This window comes from Phalacrocorax carbo, chromosome 1, assembly GCF_963921805.1.
Source record: "Phalacrocorax carbo chromosome 1, bPhaCar2.1, whole genome shotgun sequence".
NCBI classification, from domain to species: Eukaryota; Metazoa; Chordata; class Aves; order Suliformes; family Phalacrocoracidae; genus Phalacrocorax; species Phalacrocorax carbo.
Genome location: NC_087513.1, coordinates 196,878,144 through 196,902,011, shown reverse-complemented (window position 1 = coordinate 196,902,011; position 23,868 = coordinate 196,878,144). Strand labels below are relative to the sequence as shown.

Genomic DNA, 23,868 nt, shown 5'->3' with positions numbered 1-23,868 from the left:
TCAGATACATAATGTCTTGCATGTGCTCAAGATCAGAACCAGGCTAGGTCTGGGTGTACCCCCCCTGCTCCCGGGTCTCTGTGCCCCATGTGACATCCCTGTGGTCTTGTCAGATTTGCAGGAGTTTTGAGGAAACAGTAGGCTTCGTTTTAGGTCAAAAGGCCTGGAATAATGATGGTTAGGTTGTGTAAAAATGGTACTTTCTATAGCATAAAGCCACTATCACAGGCTTAATCCTGCATGCCGTAACTTAGATCAAGGAGAGAGGCAGGTCTACAACCAAGAAGTGAGGAATATCATGCAGGCTACCTTCCCTCTCCCGAACAATTCCATATAGCATCCTGTCAAATTTTCATGCAAAGTGCAGGGAGCTGTTTCAGAAACAGACTCAAATGTGAGATGAGCTCTGATGAGTGCTGTTTGTCTGCCTGGCAAAGGGTGTTGTTCAGACCAACAGATAAATACTTCTGAAGTGTTTATTGCAAGACCAAATTTTACTGTCTGTTACTGATATTAAAAAAAAAAACCCCAAACATTACTTTTTCTCTTCTATTTCTCCAAGCCTAGTTTTTTATAAAACCAGCAGAAAGAGGGTTATACTTACACAAGTATGGATAGAGTTTGACAGACATGTCCAGAAGTATTTTCATCTCTATGCCATTTGTCAGCCGAAATTGATGACAAATGGTGTGGCATTTTCTGTCTATGACTAGTATGCTTTTAAGCAGGGAATTAGTCTGCATGAATTTCTTCTTCATAAGTAGGAGGGCTTGTCTCTAAATTGGGAAACACTATGCTGAAAATTTTCATCTAGGAATGCCAAATGTTGCAGAAGCAAGGAGATTAACACAGAGATTTGGCTCAATACAGCATGTCAAGACAGTGGGGAGAAAATCTTTTAAAAGCTGAGAATACTTAACTCCTTTGCTGACGCTGCAAACTGGCGTGAAAGCACTGAAATGTAGCCTGTTTATTTAGCAGGTGCCATTCACGACAGCAACTATTGTTGAAAAATATTCTTAGAAGAAATCTGCCAAGATTTGGTGTGCCCATGATTTGACATCGCTCCCTTTTCTTCTACTGCTTCACAAGATACCCAATTCTAGGTATTACTTTCTCAACAGGTATTTCAATGCTCTTTTTTTCCTAATTAAAAATGCTAAAAAGGTGGCCTAACATGGAAAGAAAACGACCGAGGGACTGAATATGGACATTTCAGCATATGAAACAGAAGTAACATTATTCACAAACAGCTATATTAAGCAACAGGGGTATCATAAAGCTACGTTCATGAGTGTTTGCAGAGTGTTTTGAACTACTTGATTAAACAGCACCTTATTAGTGAAAATTATGATTAATGAGAAGCTTATAACAACAAAGCTCTCTCTGCAAGCACTGCAATAGAAAGGAGAAGCACATTTCAGATTCGAGTTGCTAAATTAATAAAAAATGAAGCTCCACTGAAAGGGTATTTGGAAGATTTTTATAGAGTTTAGGTTGACAAAAAATATGCATATTTTTCTATTATTTTTAGGGGTTTTTATAAAACTTCAAGAGCTTATTGTTATTCCTCTTAATCAAAGTAATATTTTACAACAGGATGAGAGAGGTGCCAGAGATCAAGATAAAGGGGCAAGCAGGAGCCCCTGGGATCAATACACTCAACTGATTCTGAGCAATTTTGTTATTCCATTATGTTCCATAAAGCAAGCTGGTGCCTTTTCCATCCAGCTATAACATTGATCCATTAGAGAAAGAGGAGACATGGCCCTTCTCATTTATTATTTATAAGACAGGACATGCACAACTTGTCTGACATCATCCTTGTCACAGCTAATGAGAAACTGAAATAAATTAGTTGTTGTGGCATCACAGAAGAGATGAAAAAGCTCTCTCAGGTCTAATGATCCATTTTGCTGCAGTAGGGGAGTGCTCTCTAACATATGCAACCAAATAATTTATTCTATAGAATTGTGTTTGTCCCAAAATGATGAGCTTTCCACACCACTACTGCTTTTTGTGGGAAGTCCCTCTGTTCACATATAGTGTATAAACATCAAAGAAGCAATATGATTTAAAGAGATGTGTTTAGAATTGACAGAAGATACCAAAGCAAACCAGAAAGCACTTTAAGTCCTGAAACTTTTAAATCTAATTTGCTGTGGTGGATCAACACTGTTAGGCTGAGATATTGCATGGCACAGTGCAAAAACCACCCTCCAGTGCACAGCTTGCACCATCTCTTGTCCATGCCCTGCTCTAGACAGAGAGCCTGGCTCAGCACATGCTTGTGCTGGTCCCTTGCAGGCATGAGCTTGGCTGCACCTCTGAGCACAAAGGAGAGAGCTAAGGACCTGAGCAGATTTTTCTTTCCTAGCTCTCTTATATAGCAGCACAGATACAGCCAAGGCCTCCAGACTGACTCTTGAGGAGCTGGAGAAATGTGAGGTGCTGCTGGAGGACTGGGGCAAGCCAGGGACACTGCTGTTAGAAGGAAACTCATCTGCTACAAGAAACCTCATGAGAATTGATCAGAATTGATAATTCATGTAGGAATTGGCCTGGGATGGAGAAAAAGAAAATATGGAGGGATACATTTGAGAAGGAAGGGGAAAGTTTACAGGGGTCAGTTTATGCAGATAGTGAAGGTAGCATAAGCTAGGACTGAGAGCACAGCACTGCAGTTCCCCTTCTCTCCCAATAGGTCTCCAGACATTTCCTGACATTAGCAATTTCTTTCCTAGTGCGAGTGATTTTATGGAACTGGACTCAGCGACAGCTGGTGCCTGCTTGTAAAGCACATCAGATCACTCTGAAGCTACTATCATGTTCTGCAGGATCTCAGCTTACATTAGTTAAAACCTGACAATAATTTGCTGTTAATACTGCAAAGCTATGCAGTGTACCATATAAAACTAACAAAGACACAACCAGGTAAATTAGCCTGTCCTAAAACAAGGTACCTTCTGCTTCACTGAAGCTTTAACAATATTTGGTATTGTAAATACTAACATTGTTATTTCCTTCTTCATGGGAGACCAGAGCATTAAAGCTCTGTCCCTTACTATTTTTGACCAGCTGTCTTATCTCAAATAGGTGGTGACTGGGATAAGCAACCAGCTGTATCATGCCCCTGTAATGAGAAAAAAAAAGAAGCCAAACCTTACTACTGAGAGGAGCCTGGGGCATGTTCATGCTCCTCTGAGAGGTCACCAGAGGAGGTCAAAACACCTGCCCCAATGTGTCGTGAGTGTAATCATTGCCTGTCAGAAATGCTGCCTTATTTTTGCTTCACCTGGGTGGAGAAAATTTGTACAGAGAAGCTCAGGGAAGACAACTAAGCCTCATTTATTTCTAGTTTGACCTTCATGCCTGCACATTTCTGTGTGCATAAACATGTGTAGGTCTTCACAGGCAATGTGAAACCTTCGTTCCTCACACAGCTGTGGTGTACCTCCATCACAACCAACAACGTATTTGCTAAAAATTCCAAACAATGACCATCTTCTATTGAGCTGGTCAAAAAGGTGATGAAAAATGCTAATAAATTAAATGACCTCATTTAAAGATTTAGTTCAAGACTGCTAAAATGCAAATATACACATTAAATATACACTTATAAGAAAAGTCTGAGTATGATCTACCAAGAAAACCTACTGTACCAAATTAATGTGTGACTTGTTATATTTCTTAGCTGAGGCAGAAATAATTGCTGAATAATTGTGTGTATAAGAAAAAATATTGTTGAACAAATTAACACTTATTTCTAAAAAGATTAAATATTCCAAAAGATCAAATAGTTAAAAATCTGATGTGCATTTTTTCCAGTTCCATGTGTTATTCCAAGGGTTCGTACAAACTGGACAACTAGGCACCATTTAAACTCCTCAAGAAAATGCCCTTTTGGATTATGAAACCCTACATTTTTGTACATTTTAACATAAACCTCATCCAGTATTTTAGAAAATGTGCTTTTGAAAGTAGGGTAAAGCAGCCCCAAACATTGTGAAGCATAACGACCACTGGCTAATTTCAGGGATGTGGTATACCAGTTTTCCTGGAAGTGCCTCTGTTTCTACTGACTTTACAGGGAGTCTCAGGCAAGTATGGTCCTAACTTGGGCATCTTAGATCCTCCATATTATTATATTAGGGCCTGTTGCCCTGGAGGCCATAAAAATAATGTCTGAGAAATAGGAAAACAATTAAGAAAGAGGGACGAAGAAAGAAAAGGATTTCGAGTTGGCCCTGGAAATGCCAAATTCACCCCAGTGTAATTCTACTGAAAACAATGGAAGTACACAGGAGCTGAACTTTTCCCACTGTCTTCACACGACAGTAAGCAGCCTATAAAACAATTTTATCTAATTAAATTATGTGATGGTCCTGCACATTTTCAGCATGGGAACAGAAATTCTCTATGTGGGATTGAGTTTTTGTATTCTTTTTGTATTCTTGTAACACTCACATGACAATGCAAATGATTAGTCTCTCAAGCTTTGGAAATCCTGTTTCCAAACAGAGCTGCTGCTTGGTGTTGGGAGGGTGACAATCCTGACACAGGAGAGGAAGGGACAAGAATGAACACTGACAATACCACAGCCTCAGCATTTACATTCACTGCTGGAGCACTCCCTAGGGAGCACTGTTTTGTTATAAGCTCATTAAGGGCTAAATTGGGTCTCTTATAATTCAGTTTCTGGTAGCAAGCAATAAAAAGTTATTTTGCAAATAAACAGCTGACAGAGCTGTAATACCTCTGAGAATATGAGGTAAGGGCAACTCCAGGAGCAATGGTGGAAAAACTTCCCTGAGGGTTCCTCAGTGTAAGGGAGGCTCTACCTTACATCCCCCCGAGGTGATCAGCGTGATGGGGGCAGAAGCACGTAGTTACTTGCAGCCATCAGCATCAGGAGCTGCAGTTCTGCCAGGTTCCAAAAGAGATGCACAAAAGAAGACTCCTCCTTGCATCAACTACTCATCCTCATTAAGGCGCCAGCTTAGGCTGCTCATCACAACTATCCTGCTGTTACCTCCCCTGCTACTGGAGTGAGATCTCCCAGTGGTTTCTGCAGCAGCTGGGTAAGTACCAAGGTACAACTGCAGAGGCCATCAAATAGGTTATATTCTTTGGTTTAGAGCAAATCGCCATGGCCTTATGCGGTACTCAGATGATAGCAAAATTAATATTCTCATAAAATAACAAGGAAAATACTCATTACTTAGTTTTTTGTTCTGCTGACATGCATCATTTTAGCTAAAATAAAATATTTTGCCTGATTACAAAAAAAATTTGCTGAGAAACATAGCGCAGTAAACTTGCTCTAGCTCTGCTTTTTTCACTTCTTTTTAAAGCTGCACTAGATCATTAGGGCATAGGCAGAATAAAAAGAATCAAATCATTTGCCAAAGAACAAGACATTGGATTTCCATAGGAACAAATGTTTACATTTAAAAGCATATACATCCAATTCAGCTAGAAACAGACCAAAGATAAGAAAATGTTCATTTTTTTGAGTAATAAATCGTACTTGGCACTCTTTGAGAAAGCTTTGTTAAGAACCAGTCTCTCATTGGTAACACACAAAGCTGTTGGAATGTCATAAGCTTTCTACAACTGCATACATAAGAAAAATTAAGAATAGAGCACTTGGCAGGTAGTAAGCATAAGTAACAACTAATTCTAGGATTTTTTAAAAACTAAGTCAGCCAATCACATTGTAGTGTGAAAAAATGTATTGTGTATCCCAGTGCTTGAAGGCAGCACTGAAATTCAGAGAGGCCTTTGCACAGGGAGGGTGGTACTGCAGCAATCTGCTAGCATATCTATAGAGCGGAGCCCATCAGGAAAGGAGAACAAGCTCATATGCAAAGTCCTATGCTTCACCCACCCTGACAACGCACTGCAGCTCATGAGTCACCCAAAAATCCTGTAGAGACACAGACAATACACTTATTTGCCTAAATATACTATTAAATATGTCACAGTCGACGCTTTCTCCACATGTGAGTGCTAAAACCATCAGGATATCCATAAAACATCTCCCACAAACAACTGCAGTGACCACGGGATCTGCTACTGAGCTCGTACTTACAGCATCGGCCAGGACAAAGCTCGGTATTTAACTATTTCTTCATAAACTGCTTCCACATGCTTGTCTGCTCATTATGCCATTTCTTCCATTGGTTGCTTGTATTTGACAGCATCTGGACCACAAAAAGATCCTTTTCCCCCTCTTTTGCGAAATCAGCAGGCTGCAGAGGGATGCGTGACCACTGCTGCAGCTCCGATGTATCGAAACGGCCCAATGCAGCAGAAGCTTTAGCTCCCCCTTCCCTGCGTGGGTTATTTCTTTCTTTGTGTGTGGTTTTTTTTTTTTAAAGAGATATGGTCCTGACTAACCTTAGGTTTCAGGAGCACAATACAAACTGCAGGCACAGAGTAGTCATCAGATGGAGAAGGATACCGAGACAGAAGACCAAAATAACACATTTCAAAGAGATGTTCCTCAAGGCATAATATGTATTTGAAGTAAGTTTTTCCTGTAACAGATCCAATTTTTGTGCTTTGTTCTGTTTAGTTCAATTTTAATTTGTGACATTTTGCTGCATTATTTATTCACTTTTTGCATTTCTTTCAGCTCATACAAGAGAAATAACAGATTTTCTACCTATTTATGTCATGCTTGAACTACCCTGTCAGAGTGTGTTGAGTGTCAGAGAATGTTTACATTTAAAATGTTCATGATTTGAAGAAGGCCCCTCTGAAAACTTCTGACTGTATAGCAGCTTTAGTAAATATCCTTACTGTTCTGCTTCTGCTTCCCTCCTTTACCAACAGTGTGCTATGCTCGTGCTCTTTAGGACTGCCTTAGATTAATTTCATCAGTGCTGATTACATCAAGACTCAGAAGTCAGTGTGGTACCAGCAGCATTCTGAGTTTGGGTTTTCTTTTCTGAGTCGGCAAAGGTAGCTGTTAGCATTTACACATTTTAAAATTTAGCTCCCTACTTCACATTTATATTCCTGTTCATGTGATCAACTCTGCATAAAGCAGACCTCAGAAGAATCGGGGATCTCATATATAACCTTTCACAGAAACAAAGACTGGACCATTTAAGGCATTTCTAAGATGATTCATCTCACATTAGTCACCCATGTTAACCTGTCAGGCTGTCCTCCAAGGAAAACCAAGAAAACTTTCATTTGAGAGCTCTTCTAATCTTGCCAGTCATGCTGCTTTGAATTCCACGTGTCAGTGCAGAGTGCTGTCCCTCCTCATGGTCCAGCAACCCACAGCCAGAAACACATCATTCCAACCCCTGCCAGTCTTCATTTAAAATGCTACACAAACATAGCACTTTACAAGAGCTTCAGGACTGGCCAAAAGTGTGAGATTAGGGATTTCTAGGGAGTCTGGAGGTCTCTTTTCCCTCTGCAGTGCATGGCTGCACAGAAGATGCACTAGAAATAGCTTGTCTACAGAGTAATGCCTGCAGAGGCAGAGAAAACAAATACTGACAGGAAGAAAACGCAATGGTATTGCAGCTTAGTACAGACAGAGGACTCCTCCTTAGAGAAGTCCTGGACTTCACTATGACTCTGCTGCTTTTTATTAAAAAAAAAAAAACGTTTTCCTGCCAAGGAGCTGAGGCTGACGTCTCTAATTTTCTGGCAGTTTATTATACAGTGGGGCCTCTTCAGCATGTGTCACCTCCTCCTCTGGCAATATTCTGAAATCTTTACCTTCTGGCCAGTCCATGATCACTTCCAAGATTCCTGGGTGAGTAGGGCTTCCTATTAGAGTCCATTGGGTGATCAGTGCAACCCACTTACTCCATGTAGCATCAGTTGTATGATGTATAGACGGGCCCCTCCCTTTGAACATCCAGCCCAGCACTGGCAGTCGGGGTGCCAGGAGCAGCTGTGCCTCAGTACCAACCACTTCCAAAGCAATTTGAACCCCTTCATATGCTGCCAGTATCTCTTTTTCAGTTGGAGTATAGTAGGCCTTGGATCCTCTGTATCCCCCATTCCAAAACCCTAGGGGTCAACCTCAAGTGTCCCCTGGTGCTTTCTGCCAGAGGCTCCAGGTAGGGCCATTCTCCCCAGCTGTGGTATAGAGCACATTTCTTACATCTTGTCCTGCCCAGACTGGCCCAAGTGCACATACTTTCTCCCATTTAATCTGTTCAAAGGCTTGTCGTTGCTCAGGACCCCATTTGAAATCATTCTTTTTCCTGATCACTTCATAGAGAGGCCTTATGATCAGGCTGTAATTTGGAATATGCATTCTCCAAAAACCCACAACATCCAAGAATTCTTATGTTTCCTTTTTGCTAGTTGGTGGAGAGATGGCTGTTACATCACACCCATTGGGATCTGACAAATGTCCATCTTGCCATTTTATTCCTAAAAACTGGATTTCCTGGGAAGGTCCCTTGACCTGAAGGCAAAACCGGCCTTCAGAAGGATTTGGACTATTTTCTTCCCTTTCTCAAAGACTTCTTCCGCTGTGTTGCCCCACATGATGATGTCATCAATGTATTGCAGGTGTTCATAGCCCCACCCTGTTCCAGTGCAGTCTGGATCAGTCCATGGCAAATGGTGACACTGTGTTTCCACCCCTGGGGCAGTCGGTTCCAGGTATACCAGACACCCCTCCAAGTGAAGGCAAACTGGCCTGCATTCTGCTGCCAGAGGGATTGAGAAAAATGCATTAGTGATATCAGTTGTGGCATACCACTCGGCTGCCTTTGACTCCAGTATGTATTGAAGTTCTAGCATGTCAAGCATGGCGGCACTCAGCAGCAGCTGGTCTTTGTTCAGATCACGATAGTCTACTGTTAGTCTCCACTCTCCATTAGGCTTCCACACTGGCCATATGGGACTGTTAAAGGGTGAGCGAATCTTGCTGATCACTCCTTGACTCCATTCGATGAATCAGCTTATAGATGGGAATCAGGGAGTCTTGGCTGGTGCGATATTGCCGCCAGTGCACTGTTGTGCCAGCAATCGGTGTGGTAGCACCATTGTTCTTCAACTGTCACAAACCCCACAACAAGGGGTCCTCCAAGAGTCTGGGCAAGGTAGACAGCTGTTTAATTTCCTCCATCTCCAAGGCAGCTGTACCAAAAGCACACACGGTACCCTTTTGTGTCCTTGAAATACTCTCTTCTGAGATAGCCTATATCAAGGATGCACGGAGGCTCTGGGCCTGTCACAATCGGGTGCTTTTGCCACTTATGCCCACTTAGGCTCACTTCAGCCTCCAATACAGTTACTTGTTGGGATCTCCCATCACTCTAGAAATATAGATGCCCCTTTATAGCTTGATGGCATTAGGGTGTGCTGTGCACCTGTGTCCACTAGAGCTTTATACTCCTGTGGATCTGATGTGCCAGCCTTCAAATCCACACAAGTCCAATTGTCCCTTTCCTCCACCTAGCTAGAGGCAGGGCCCCTCTACTCCTAGTCATAGTATTAGTTGCTCACTTCTTGTAAATACGAGTCAGAAGTCTCTTCCTTAAGATTAGGAGTAAGATCAGCCCTTCTACTCTGTTTGGGGAACAGCTCACTGGAAATGCCCAATGGAAACAGGAGCAGCAGTTTTCCTGGAAAAAAAACCCTTTTGTTATTCTTTGTAACTCATGTACCCAAGATTCAGGCCACTGAAAAACATCAAAACAAACAGCAGGTAGATCAGGCTGCTGAGATTGAAGTGGTTCTGCGGGGTCTGGACTGGCAACATTAGGGTGAACTATTTATAGCTCAGTGGGCCCATGATACCTCAGGCCATCAAGGAAGAGACACAACATATAGATGGGCTTGTGATTAAGGGGTGGACTTGACCACAAACACTGTTGCACAGGTTATCCATGAACGAGAAACATGCACTGCAATCAAGCAAGTCAAGCAGGTAAACCCTCTCTGGTATGGAGGACAATGGCTGAAATATAAATAGGGGGTGTCCTGGCAGACTGATTATATCACACTCTCACAAACCCATCAAGGCAAGCGCCACGTGCTCACCATGGTGGAAGCAACCACCAGGTGGCTGGAAGCATATGCCGTGCCCCATGCCACCGCCCAAAACACTCTCCTGGGCCTTGAAAAGCAAGTCCTATGGTAACATGGCACTCCAGAAAGAATTGAGCCAAACAGGACTCATTTCTGAAACAACCTCATAGACACCTGCACCAGAGAGCCCAGCACTGAGTTGGTGTATCACATCCCCTATCATGCATCAGCCTCTGGGAAAATCAAACAATACAATGGACAGTTAAAGACTACATTGAGGGCAATGGGGGGGGGGGTGGACATTCAAACATTGGGATATACATTTAGCAAAGGCCACCTGGTTAGTCAACACCAGGGGATCTTCCAGATGAGCTGGCCCTGCCCAATCAAAACTTTTACATACTGTAGAAGGGGATAAAGTCCCTGTAGTACACATAAAAATATGCTGGACAAGACAGACTTGGTTATTCCTGTCTTGGGAAAAGGCAAACCCGTCCATGGGATTGCTTTTGCTCAAGGACCTGGGTGCACTTGGTGGGTGATGCAGGAAGATGGGGAATTCCAATGTGTATCTCAAGGGGATTTGATTTGGGGTTTAAATAGCCGATGATTTGAATTGTATGATGTTTATTGCTATATAACATTGCATGTCATAACTTCTATGGTGGCTATATGCCATATCAATGGTATTACAGTAAGAATCACCCAGATTAATGAAGAATGAACTTTGATGAAAAGAGAGCAAAGCACAGTGGTAATGGAACCAGAACTGGCTTCAGCATGCAACAATCCAACACCACACACCACCTCTCCTGCCCTGAAGGACTCTAGATGAACACAACAAACATTTTACAGGGATGGCCCGTACACTGAGGGAACGATATCTGTGTGTATATATCAAAAGACAGGAAAAGTGGTGGTGATTAATTGGAGTGTATTAGAAAATGGGCATGACATGGATGGTATAGAATAAGGGATGGAAATTTTCCTGGTTTCAGCTGGGATAGAGTTGATTTTCTTCCTAGTAGCTGGTACAGTGCTGTGTTTTGGATTTAGTATGAGAATAATGTTGATAACACACTGATCTTTTAGTTACTGCTGAACAGTGCTTGTACTAGTCAAGGACTTTTCAGCTTCCCGTGCTCTGCCAGGTGCACAAGAAGCTGGGAGGGGGCACAGCTGGGACAGCTGACCCAAACTGGCCAAAGGGGCCATACCATACGACATCATGCTCAGTATATAAACTAGGGGAAAGCTGGCTGGGGGCTGATGCTTGGGGACTGGCTGGGCATTGTTTGGCGGGTGGTGAGCAACTGCATAGTGCTTCACTTGCTTTGTATAGTCTTTTATTATTAATAATAAGACTTTATTTTATTTTATTTCCATTATTAAAGTGTTCTTATCTCAACCGTGAGGGTTTTTTTCACTTTACTCTTCCAATTCTCTCCCCCATCCACTGCAGTGGAAGTGAGCAAGTGCAGTGTGGTGCTCAGTTGCCAGCTGGGGTTAAACCACAACAACTGCAAACACTAAGAGCCATCTGCAGCATTGTATAAAAGGATATATTAATCTTCCAGGGAAAATAAGCCTATTTCATGTTAAAGTACATCTGACAGTAAGTGAAATTATTTGTGTTATCACAAGCAATTTACCAGAGGAGGCCAACACCCTTATATTAGGAGTCCTGATCATGAAAGGTCAAGAGGTACTGGGAATAAGTAAGCAATGAAACTGGCCCTACCGTATTGCTTTTTGTAGCACAGGGAGCAGGGAAAACACAGTTTTCTGGTCATCACATCTCAGCTCTACCAAAGTTCACCATGGTCACAGTAAGAAATCCTCTCGGAGTTCAAGTAAACAAAAAGACATTGTAACCAGGCAGAGCAGACTGTTTAGCCAGGAAAACATGCAGTGCCTGTCTCCAAAACATTGCCCCACTGATCTCACACAGCTGTCATATTGGTCCTAAGTTTAGCTGCTGAAAGCATTGGTTCCAACACAGTGGCATGCTGAGAACGACACCTCGCAGGGCAAGCAGGTCAGCTGCAACTGCCTGGGGCTGTGCTGGCCACATAGGTCAGTAGGGTGGCACCAGCCCTGCTTATCGATGTCATACCCTGAAAGCAGGAAAAAAATCCATATAGGGGGCTGGGAATGAAGCCACAGATGACACAGGAAGCATCGCAAGGATAGAAGGCAATGGGGAAACAGGACTTACTTTGAAAAGAGAATGCTTTAAAAGTATTCTTTCCAAAGTGCTCAAATCCTTTTTAAGCAGAGGCGTGAAGAGTCATCCTTTGAAATTCCCTTCCTAGAGTGAAAAAGTAGATTGGGAACTGTTAGTGTTATTAGCAATCTTCTTACTGAAGAATGTCAGCTGAGGGCAGCCCTGTGTCTGGAAACTGAGCCTGAAAGAGCAGCTGGGCTTCCTGCAAGGGAAGCAGGTGAAGGGCGAATTTCCCCTCCAGGGACATTTTAAAACAAAGGCAAAAATAAGTATTTGATTTGAATTCACCATCCCAGCTGTGAAAATGAAGTAAAATTAGAAGGCTCATTGCTGCTGCTGAGTTTGGTATGACTTTTATTGGCACTGATATAGGTAAAGTGCAGCCAGATACTCAAATGGGTCACCCATGAGGCTGATGCCTTATAAAGTTCACCCACCTCCTCCCTCAGCCAGAATCATTCTTCTTATTTCTCTGCCCCTTTTATTTCCCTCCCCAAACGGGACTCCTCCTCTCACACAATAGTCCTGGTGTCAGCAGGCTCTGCACGATGTCCATGGAGTGAGAGGCACAAAACCACATCCCCATCCCCTGCTGCCCCTCGGGCGCTTGCTGCCATGCAACGCAGTGACCGTGGCCAGGTGGGGAGAGCTGGGCTCCCTCTGGGCAGCACTGGCTCGGGCACCCAAAAGCCTGTGCAATCACTCACCCCTGCAACGCACTGTGCCACTGCAGTGCTCCAGGAAGAGCAAACGGTTTCATCATCCATGTGCAGCCACAGCCATCACCATGATGAAGGGAGGTAAAATCTTCCTCAAATGGCAATATATTGCATTTAGGTAATGGACCCAGTGCAGAAGTTAAAAGGGAGCTTTACTGCATTAACCTTCTGGAAAATCTCAGGAGCGGTGACCCAGCCATTATGGGAAATATGAAACAAAATTCAAAATCTTAACCACAGTTCATTTTCATAGAGAGAGCTCTAATTCCAATCTGATTAAATTTTTCCAGACATTGCAAGATAGCACTCTTCAGCTGTTGGAGGAAAACTGGCAATTTCCTGTTTAATCTGTCTCCCCAGCCCCCGGCATTCCCAACCTCAAATTAAAGGGGATAAAAATGAAGCTTGGCCATAAAACCTTCCTGCAAAATCCATCTGTTAGTCACCTTCACTATGTAACAGCAAAGATTAAGTGGGCTTTTTGAAGTCAGTGAATGTTCAACAGATAACTAATTACTGACATTTAAACATAAGCCAAATTGTTGACAATCTGAATTACTTTCTTAAAATTTCAACAATAGTGAGAGGGTTTTTATCGTATAAGCTTAAATATCTGGGACTGCATTAGTTGGATATTGCATTAAATTAACTGTAAATCTTACAACAGCAAACACTTCAGCACAGCCCACTCTAGCTGTCCCAAGTGACTCACATGTGGTTTAAAGACTCTGCAGGGAAAAAAAGTTTTAAAAAAAGAAGAAAGACTGGAAAGAGGTCATCTAACTGAAAAGTGTCCAGTACCATGAGTGCCAAGACTCCCAAGTTTGATTCTTTTTTAAGTTAAAATAGTGATTTCTGCATTTTGTAGTTGATTATATCTGTAGTAGACCTCTTGTTAACCTTGATAAAAAGACAGAAATGTTAAAAATTAACATTTCTAGGCTGTGATCCAGGATTATTAAAATACCATCTTGCCCAGGCTATTAGTGCCATAACAATCATAATGCCAGCAAGGCCAGGCTATTAGTGTTTGGGTGATTAAAATACCAGCCTGGTCTTCTAGAGCCAGAGTGATTAGTATGTTGCCAGCCCAGGCTATTAGTGTTTACACCACCAACGGTGTGGAATTTTATAGTCCTTTGAGAATTTAGTTTAGGCTCAGATTACCTTGACACACTACTTTTTCATTAACTATAATTTTCATCATTGAAATATATATGTATATTTCAAATATTCATGGAATCATAAGAAAAATGTTTTAGTGCATTTGTACCATCATGATAATGAAAAATCTAACATCGTCTGGGTAGGAGGAGTCATGAAAAGACTGGATTATCGAGTAAGAATTGCAAGCAGGGAAATTAAAACAGTTATGAGATGTATTCACCCTCTAACTAAAATGTAAATGCCAGCTCTGTCAGTCCATGGCATGCAGCCCAGCCAAAGCTGTGCAGCCTGACTGACTCCATTTGCCCAGGGCAGTAGATGTATTAACTACTGCAGCGCACCACAGCCCCCTCTGCTTCCTTGAGGCAGGTGGAGAACAGCTGATGTCAAGAGCTGGCTTTGACACCAAGTATTCAAATTCAGGGGATGAGCTTTTTCTATGATTAATGCTGGCAACACCAATGGAGGTGTAAATCTCTACATTAAGGGCAAAAAGGCCGTGGAAGATGGATGGGCAGAGATCTCAGCTCACGCTCCCCAGTGAGGTGGGACCATGAAGAACCAGCTTTGTAGAAGCAGATACTTACAGGAGGCTGAAGCCATATCATAGCAGGTAGTTGGGCTGTAGTACTCAGACTGTCAATGTAAAACTCAGAACTGCATCTACACTGCTTCTTAGGAACTGTATAGGGTTCATATATACACGTATATGTATACACTCACAGACACTATGTACTATATATATTCATATACGAATGTTGACCATTTCCTGTCTTTTAACCAAATATCCAGATATCCATGCAGTTTTATCCGGTGATGACTTAAAATTCCTAAAAACCTTTGGCAGTGAACTTAAATGCTTTTGGAAATCTAGGGAGACAGGATTTCCAATATGCTGATTCTCTCAATTCAAGTAGGTATGAAAGGTATGATTTGTGCTTACAGAATTCATGTTGACTTCCCCCAGTGTCATAGTTATTCATGTGTCCTCTAATTTTATTCTTTATTAGAAATCTTGTGAAAGCGTCCTGTACAGATGCTGAACATACCAGTCTGTAGTTCCTCAGGTCCCTCTTGGAGCCCTTTCTGAAGATGGTCTCATCAGTCACTTTCCAGCACTTTGGGAACCAAACGGGTTTGAAGCAAAAATTACAAGCATGGAGAGTCATTCAGGTATTTAATTCCAAAGTTCTTAAGTGAACTTCTTTTTTAAAATGTCTAGGTGAAACATCTGGCCCTGGCAATTTGTTACTCTTCATTTTATCTACTGTTCTACACATACTTCACTTCAAGGTAGCTACTCATGTAGCTTCTGTTTGGAAGAATGCCAGCATGGAGATTTCCCTGCGCTCTGTTATGGTGATCATAGATGCAAGTAACTGGTTCAGCTTTTCCTGCTATGGGCTTATTATCTTTGTTTACCATGGAAGAGCTTTATGGGAGGGGTTTGAAAAACTATGTAGAATTAGTTTTGCGCTTTTGCAGGTTGTTTCTCAGTAATCAGCTCAGAGCTGAGTCGCTTCCAGTCTTGGTTTATTTATGAAAGGGTATTATCCTACATGAGAAGATGTTTCACCTAAGCAATAGTAGCTAATACCTTCTTAAACATGATACCACACAGAGTGTAAGATAGGCATGAGCTAGCATTAATCATTATGTTCAACAGTCAGGGCAGAGTCATGTTTAACACATTATTTGCCATGATTTAAATGTCAAACAAATATGCTCAGGAGAGAAAGATGAAAAGACCCATATGTAACAATTTCCAGACGCCTCAACAGATATAAGTAAGGCTATGAAAAACATTACAGGGATCTCTCTCATCTTTCTCTCTTGTACCTGCTCACCAGGGATCATGACAGAAAGAAGAGCCATCTGTGTGAAATGAGGGGTGTTAAACTAGGTTTTGAAGACAGGTTGGTAGCATGAGTCAGACTGCAGTGTCAACAAGCCTGCACCCTGCCTTCATCCTGCAGTCAGAGAAAAGATTATTAATTTTATAATAAATATTATATAAATAATGCATATATTGTATATTATGTATATATCCTATATAAATAAATATAATGTGATTTTATGTATTTTATTTGTAAATATGTTTCAAAAAGTTATAAAGTAATTTTATTATCATAATCATTACCATAAAGGTTGCTCATAACTGAAGATGGAAACTCCCTTTTCACACAGAGTCACATGGAGAGGACAAGGGGGAGTGGACAGAAATTGCTCTTGGGGAGATTCCGATTGGACACCAGAGGGAAATTTTTCACATTGAGTACAATCAACCATTGGAATAATCTCCCCAGGGAAGTGGTTGACTCAGCCACGTTGGACACCTTCAAGAGTCGTCTGGACAGGGTGCTGGGCCATCTTGTTTAGACTGTGCTCTTCCTAGAAAGGTTGGACTAGATGATCCCTGAGGTCCCTTCCAACCTGTTATTCTGTGATTCTGTGATTATCTGCTAGTGTGGTACAGCCATGAAGAAGGAAAGTGTGATCTACAGGAGACAGAAAATGGGAAGTTATTAGTGAGTGAGAGCTATTTGCAAGATTCTACACAATTCTGATTTAATCCCGGTTAAGCACGATGCTGAGAAGATGCAGAGAACAGATTCAGAGCAGCCCAAGCAATACAGTTAGAAAAACAACATTCACCTAGAAAGAAGAGATTAAACTTGCTTCATTTGTTTATTAAAGGAAGGTGAAGAAAAAATATGACTGATTGTCAGCAATACCCATGAATAGCCAGAAAGCAGGAGACATTTTTAAGCTACTGGACGGTATTAATTTCTCCTTCAGAAATGCTCTATTAATTTTTTCATGCATTTTTTCCTTTTTTGTGTGGCTATTCCACATTTTATTTGCACATTTTTTAGCAGAAATTGTTCCTTGAGCATAAAGTATTTCCTTCTCAAACAACCTTCCTAAATCAGTTTTGACAACCTTTTTGATAACCAGCTTTGTCTTTCACCTCCCATTTCGTATTGGTCTCACGATCAGACAACTCACTTGTCATCTCCCCTTATCTGATTTTTGTCTGGCTTGAGAGCTACTCCCTGTCACTTTTTAGTTTCTCTGAAGTTTTGTTTTGTTTAGGCTCTACTTACAACTCAGTAGCCTTTTATTTCTGACCGCTAATATTTCATACTGGTTAAATATAAATGGAGCTCTTCTCCCACCTTTCCTCCTCCATCTCCCCTTCGCCCTTCCCCTAAAATCAGTTAGAGGGTCCAAAGCAGTCATTTCAGGAGCTTGTTCCCATGGGGGTGAAGACCATATTTCTCCATGATCTGCAGAAATGTCTCAGCCCTAAGCAGGATTTCTCTTAGGATTTTGCTGCTAACTGGCTTTGCTTTTTCTCATCTTCTACCTATTATCTGGCTACACAAACACATAGGAGGCGAAACAGAAAAGAAACGTCAATGGCTACAATGGCCATGGGCCACAGGGAGCCCTGAAGTCATGCTGACCTCTGCCAGGAGTACACAGAGCCCAGCACAGCCTGGCCATGGTATTGCTGCTCCCAAAATGGAGCTGCCCCAGGTCCCTCTGCATTCACACCGCCTTCACTCTACCACCCAGGCATCTTTCCACAAACAGGCAGGAACTGGCTGCAACGCATGTCAAAACATGCACAGATGTAATGGGAGGATTCTGATTAGTGAACAATTTTCCATGATAATCTCATAGTGATGTTATCTTTCTCCTTCTCATTGACAAGGAATATTTTTATTTACCAGGAAGTGTAGAGTCTCTTAAGAAATTAGATGTTAGATGTTGTCAAATAAAATTAAAAAATAATACAATAATAAATAAAAAATAATAAATAAAACAATAAATAAAATAATGACCATAGTGTCACCCCTACCTCTGATGTGGTCACAGCCCTCAGGCTCCGTGATAGGACTATATTCAGGTGCAGTCTACAGCAGCTTCATGATGTTTCCTAACAGCCTATGATTTGACCCAAAGGGAGCCTAGCAGACCCTTCCCATCAAAAATGCCAGACCCAAAATCTTCATTTCTGTTGGTTTACTAAGACACGTGTATAAAAGAAACTCATTTCATGGGGTGCCATCTCTAATAGGTGCTCTGATAATTTCTTTCCTTCAAAGGTACCTCTCACTCCTGCGTCTCCCAGGCAGTCATTGCCTGATGGGTTTGGATCAGGTGTTTCTAGGTCTTCTCTAGCAGCACTGCAGAGTGGTTCTAGCTACTGCATAAGAATATGAAACTTTAAGGCTGGTGCTTGCTTTATTTATTTCTTTGGATTTTTGACTGTTTACAACATCAGCTACTGACTTTTTGATCATGCCCCCCCTTTATTATAAATGGCTGTGGTTGCAAGGTAAGGGTGAGCATAAGTTATATTATTAACAGCAGAATCACAGAATTACAGAATGATAGGGGTTGGAAGGGACCTCTGGAGATCATCTTGTCCAACCCCTTGCTTGAGCAGGTACGCCTAGAGCATGAACCCTGGTCATCCCTATATATATATGAATTCCCTTCATGTCTGTGTATTTTGTCAGCTACCCTGCTTTTCTGGGTCTAACCAGAGTCCTTTGGAAGCCAACAGGCATCTCTTCAGGAAGTATCAATCCACTGAAGCCTCAGCTTCTCTCCACCGAGTAACATCTGACTCCCAACATTGCACTTCCAACATCTGTTTAGGTTATCGCAGGCTGGTATCAGGACCCTGATATGCCTTTCTTTGGCATATTCCTTCTTGAAGCAAGGCTGCCATCAGCTGCAACACCCGCACACTTGGAAGCACCTCGTGCACAGCTCTGTCAATGCCCACAAGCACTCACACAAACCAAGGCCTGCCAAAAGCTAGGGGAGTTGTTGCTGGCTGGCTGCAAGGCGTATTATTCAATACGCCAGAAATCATGCTGGAAATCACAAACAATAATGCTGTTTCGTCAGACAACTAGGATAACATGTCCTCAGTTCTGGTGACAGATAATGATTTCTTTTCAGCATTCTTGTAAGTGACTTCGGATTAATTAATACATTCACTTTCAGTTTTCTCATCATCACTGGGTTCAGATCCACTTTATCATGACACTGCATCCTTCAGGCTTGCCAGTTCTTCATTCAGGAGCTCCACCAGAGCTAATGGGACATGCATTTTGGTGGACTTATGTATTACACTCACACGGGATGTTGGAGCAGACACAACTCAGTTTTCCTGTGCTCGGAAGCAAAAGCTATTTAGCTGTGATTAGCCCAATCCTGATCCCAAGCTATTAAGCTCTGCTGAGAGGTAAAGTATATTAGCTTAGGCAGGATGCCGCATAAACACTTGGAGCAGGGAAAGAGTGATCTCATGTTGGTCTGCAAAAAATCATGTAGCCATATCCATTGCCTACATGCATGGATCTATTTCTAATTAAGTTTTGCAGATGATACCAGTTTGGGGGGATTAGTGGATACACTTGAGAGCAGGCCATTCAGAGGGACTTAGACAAGCTGGAAGAATGGTTTGGCCTTATGAAATTCAAGGAAAAATGCAAGTCCTGCTCCTCGAGTGGAAGAGCCTCTGGCACCAGCACAGGCTGATTCTCCCTGTCTGGGGGCAGCTTTATAGAGAAGGCCCTGGGGGTTGGTGGGCAGCAAGTTGAGCATGAGCCATCAGTGACTCTGGCAGCAACGAAGGCCAACAGCATATTGGGCTGTGTGAACAGGGACAGAGCCAGAGACCAAGGGAGGTGGTTATCCCCTTCTACTCAGCACTCATTAGACCACATCTAGATTACTGCATCCAAATTTGGGGCTCCAAATACAGGAGAAACACTGACTAACTGGGTCGAGTTCAGCAGAGGCCACCAAGGTGGTTGGGGCTAGAGCACTGGCCCTATGAGGTGAGGCTGGAGGAGTGGGGTGGTTCAGCCTGGGCAGTGATAGCTTTGGGGGACCTAACAGCGGGTCCCAGTCCAACAGGGCACTGAGGAGCAGGACCCAGGTTCTTCACAGCACTGCAGGAAAGGAAGATGAGAGGCAGCAGGTGTAAGTTGACATAAAAGAGGCTAATACTGTTGTACTGGGTTTGGCTGGGGTAGAGTTAATTTTCTTCACAGTAGTTAGCATGGGGCTGTGTTTTGGATTTGTGCTGGAAACAGTGTTGATAACACAGGGGTGTTTTAGTTACTGCTGAATGGCACTTACACAGAGTCAAGGCCTTTTCTGCCTCTCACCCCACCCCACCAGCAGGTGGGCTGGGGGTGCACAAGGAGTTGAGAGGGGACACAGCTGGGACAGCTGAGCCCAACTGACCAAAGGGACATTCCATACAATTTGACATCAAGCTCGGCAATGAAACTGGGGGTGGATGTTGATGAGGGCCACTGCTCAGGGACTGGCTGGGCATCGGTAGGTTGGTGGTGAGCAATTGTTTTCATTTGCATCACTTTTTTTTTTTTCTTGGATTTTATTTTCCTCTCTCTTTGTTGGTTTGGTAGGGGTTTTTTTCTTAATTTTTTTTTTTAATTTCTTTTTAATTATTGAACTGTTTTATCTCAAGCCATGAGTTTCTCACTTTTACCCTTCAGATTCTTCCCCCCATCCCACCTGGGGGGAGTGAGTGACTGACTGTATGGTACTTAGTTGTCAGCCAGGGTTAAACCACAACAGCTGCATAGAAGCTTTTTATATATTTATTATATAAGCATAAAACCACATTTTTTTTTAACTCCACAAAACTAGTATTATAGGAAGAGATAAAGAATTGCAGCACTACTGCCTGAGGAAGGATGAAAGAGCAGGTCCATCAAATTGGGATGGAAAATCTCTTCTGTTGGGACTCTATGCCACTAAAAGGACTGAAAACTTTATATATATATATACACACAATTAATATAGGCAACAATTACTCAGAAAAGTATGAATTTTCATGCAACATGTTTTTAAAACACAGCCAGGTACCCAAGTTTAAACCAGCACTGACATCAAGTAACAGTCACAGCACTGCCTAATTTCTTGTTAATTCGCACTTGCGCTCACCTCGCCATTTCCTCTCGGCCTCACCAGTGGGCGGAGCTCTGCCGTACGTGTCGGGGGGAGCAGGACCGAGGGCTGCTCCCTCGATTTCCACCGCGAGGGGTCCCCCCCGCCCCGCAGGCGGCGCCGGGACTTGCTGCGCGGGGCGCGGCTGGCCGCAGCGCGGCCGCGCAGGGCGGGGCGGGGCGGGGCTGCGCCTTCCGCGGGGCTGCGCCTTCCGCGGGGCTGCGCCTTCCGCGGGGCTGCGCCTTCCGCGGGGCTGCGGCCTGCCGGGTCCTGGGCCAGCCACCTAGCCGGGCCCGGGTGTCTAAAATGAAGCAGCTAACTACGAGGCTTGATTTCTTTTCCCGCCCCCAAACGAATGCCATTGGGAATAAGAACAGGCTGCAGGGTAACATCCAGCAGAGTGTGCTCGTAGCTTGCCTGCCAAAATGTGTAATTGCGTTTGGAGGTCCTTTACATGAGATGGTATTTAAAATCATGGTATTTGCAAATTCCTGCCGTGTTGTCTGTTGTTTGCCGTTATATGTCCCTATGTTTCAAAGATTGAAGTTACACATGTTGTTCTTTTAATAGAGACTAAGTTAAAAGAAAATAAAGCAAAACCAGAACTAGAAAAAACAGCATTGACCAAATACTCAGAATAATTCAGGAAAATATTCTGTCTCCGATGAGACCTCAAATAAACCCAATTACTGAAATTCCCCTCCAAAGTAATTTTTAAAATTATAATGGAAGTGCCAATTTTTGGCAGCCCTGAGCAAACGGACATGCGTTATACTTTCTTTTCACGCAGCGGTTGCCATATGCTTTCACTGAAGCATATTCTGAGCTGCATTTTGGTAGGCATCCAGATGACTCCAGGCATGGGTGTGCTCCAGCCAACTTGTTAATATGAATAATGATTCACGCTAGTGAAAGCGACACATATCTGTGCAATATTCATCAACACGAAAGGACGGTGCAGGTGGCAGCATATTCGCCTCTCTGTTAGTTCTGGTCAATGCAGCATCTCAACAGTTGTCACAGGTTTTTTTTTGTTTGTTTTTAATTTTAAAAGTCATGTGAGAGACCAACTCATTGCACATTAATCACCACTGCAGAAGGGAACGGTGAGGAACAGGTTGGCCTAGTTGTACAGTTAGAAAGAACCAGGGGCTAAATTTGGCAAGACTGTGCCCTAGCCTTAATCCAACAAAGCATGTGTTTAATTTTAAGTTCATAAGCGCTTCATTGACATCAGTACGGTTATTCTCATGGTTGAAATTAAGCACCTGTAAAAATGCTGTACAGGACTGAACCTCTCCCTTCAATACCCTCACAGTGTTCACACAATAGAGCCCTTTGTAGTGTCTGAAAATCTGGTTCCTCAGCTTCCTTTGCCTGCAGTGATACTGCATAATACGAGAAGCAGGTCATTTTGGGCCCAGTTCTGCTCTGAGCTTCACTTAGGCAGATGTCAAAGCCATAGACAGTCCCCGTAGCCCAAGCCTCTTAAAGCCTGTTTGCACCAGCTGCAGTGATGAATCCGGGCTCCTGTTGTATTCTTCCCCCATCAAACTGAGTCTCAAACTATGGTAAAACAACTTCAGCCTGGTAACGCAAGATCATCACTGCATCAGGGGAACAGCTTCAGCTTGCATAAAACTTATGTAGTACCTTGTGGAGACAAAATGGCACGTTTACTTACAGCCTCCTGAATTCTGTAAGTGACTTCTGATTCGGAGGACACTGTATGAAATATAGTTAGTACACTTAAATGTGTGTTTTCCTAAGCTTCTTAAAAACCTTGCTTAACTCATAGATAGAAAATGTTCAGTAAGTATATAGCATTGTTACCAAGTGAAAACTGCTGAATTATGCTGAATATGAATGTACGATGCCTCAGCAACGTACCTCAGCGATGTACTGCAACACACAAAGGGGAGTGCATGTATTTGCATGCAGCTAGTCATAAACGCTTATGCTTTAGCACTAGATGACCTAGGGGGGAAATGAAGTAACCTTGTAAGTGGCTGATTAGAAGGGAAAAATGTTTTCCTGTCATTAAAGAGTGACTGAAGAGGGGAATAAATTTCCAGACCAAAGACATGAACTAAAAGAATTTGAATTACTTTCTGATGCTAAGAATATCAGGCATTTGGACTGCAGCCATCACTGCGAAACTACCGTGCGGTGATCCAGGAGTCATGTTCATCGCATAACTGTCACCACGGAGGAGTGGGTGAGGAGCGCCCTTCCCAAAAGGCACTAGGATGCCTGTCACGTGGACTTGTATGGAGCTCAGTCATGCAGTAAGTTATAAGCTGTATGAAGTGCCACCTTGATGCCTTACAGCAGTGCCTTTAACCATGGCACGAGCTTTTTATTTTGATATCAAAGAGAAAGGAAGAATACTTGTGTGCATGCATATTCGTACACACATTAAATTCCACTTAGAGAAAATAGAAACTGACCCTTAAAAAGGGCTATTGCAGAGATTAGAGAAAATATTTCAGAAGCAGATGCCTTGAGTCTGGCTGCTTTGTAATTAACCACTTAAAGTTTTGAAATTGTTAGTGTATAGTGGGTCTTTCTAATGTGAATACAAAGTGCAACAGAGGGCTTATATGCAACCACAAATTGGGATTTTGACGCCTAGACTTTTCTAAAAATCTTAACAATCACATAGAAAGAATTTGAACAAACCCGTATGTTTACATCAACTTTGAAGAAAGAAAAGCACATGAAAAC

The 23,868-nt window shown here is 42.6% G+C and overlaps 1 protein-coding gene across 1 annotated transcript in view; it reads right to left on the bottom strand.

Moving 5' to 3' along the window:
* SACS (sacsin molecular chaperone) overlaps nucleotides 1-6,319 on the bottom strand; it is a 66,907-nt gene extending 60,588 nt beyond the window's left edge. The window contains exon 1 of the mRNA XM_064441147.1: nucleotides 6,095-6,319. The gene's annotated coding sequence lies outside the window, so the exon portion shown is untranslated. The remainder of the gene's footprint in view (nucleotides 1-6,094) is intronic.
* Between the last annotated feature and the right edge of the window lie 17,549 nt (nucleotides 6,320-23,868).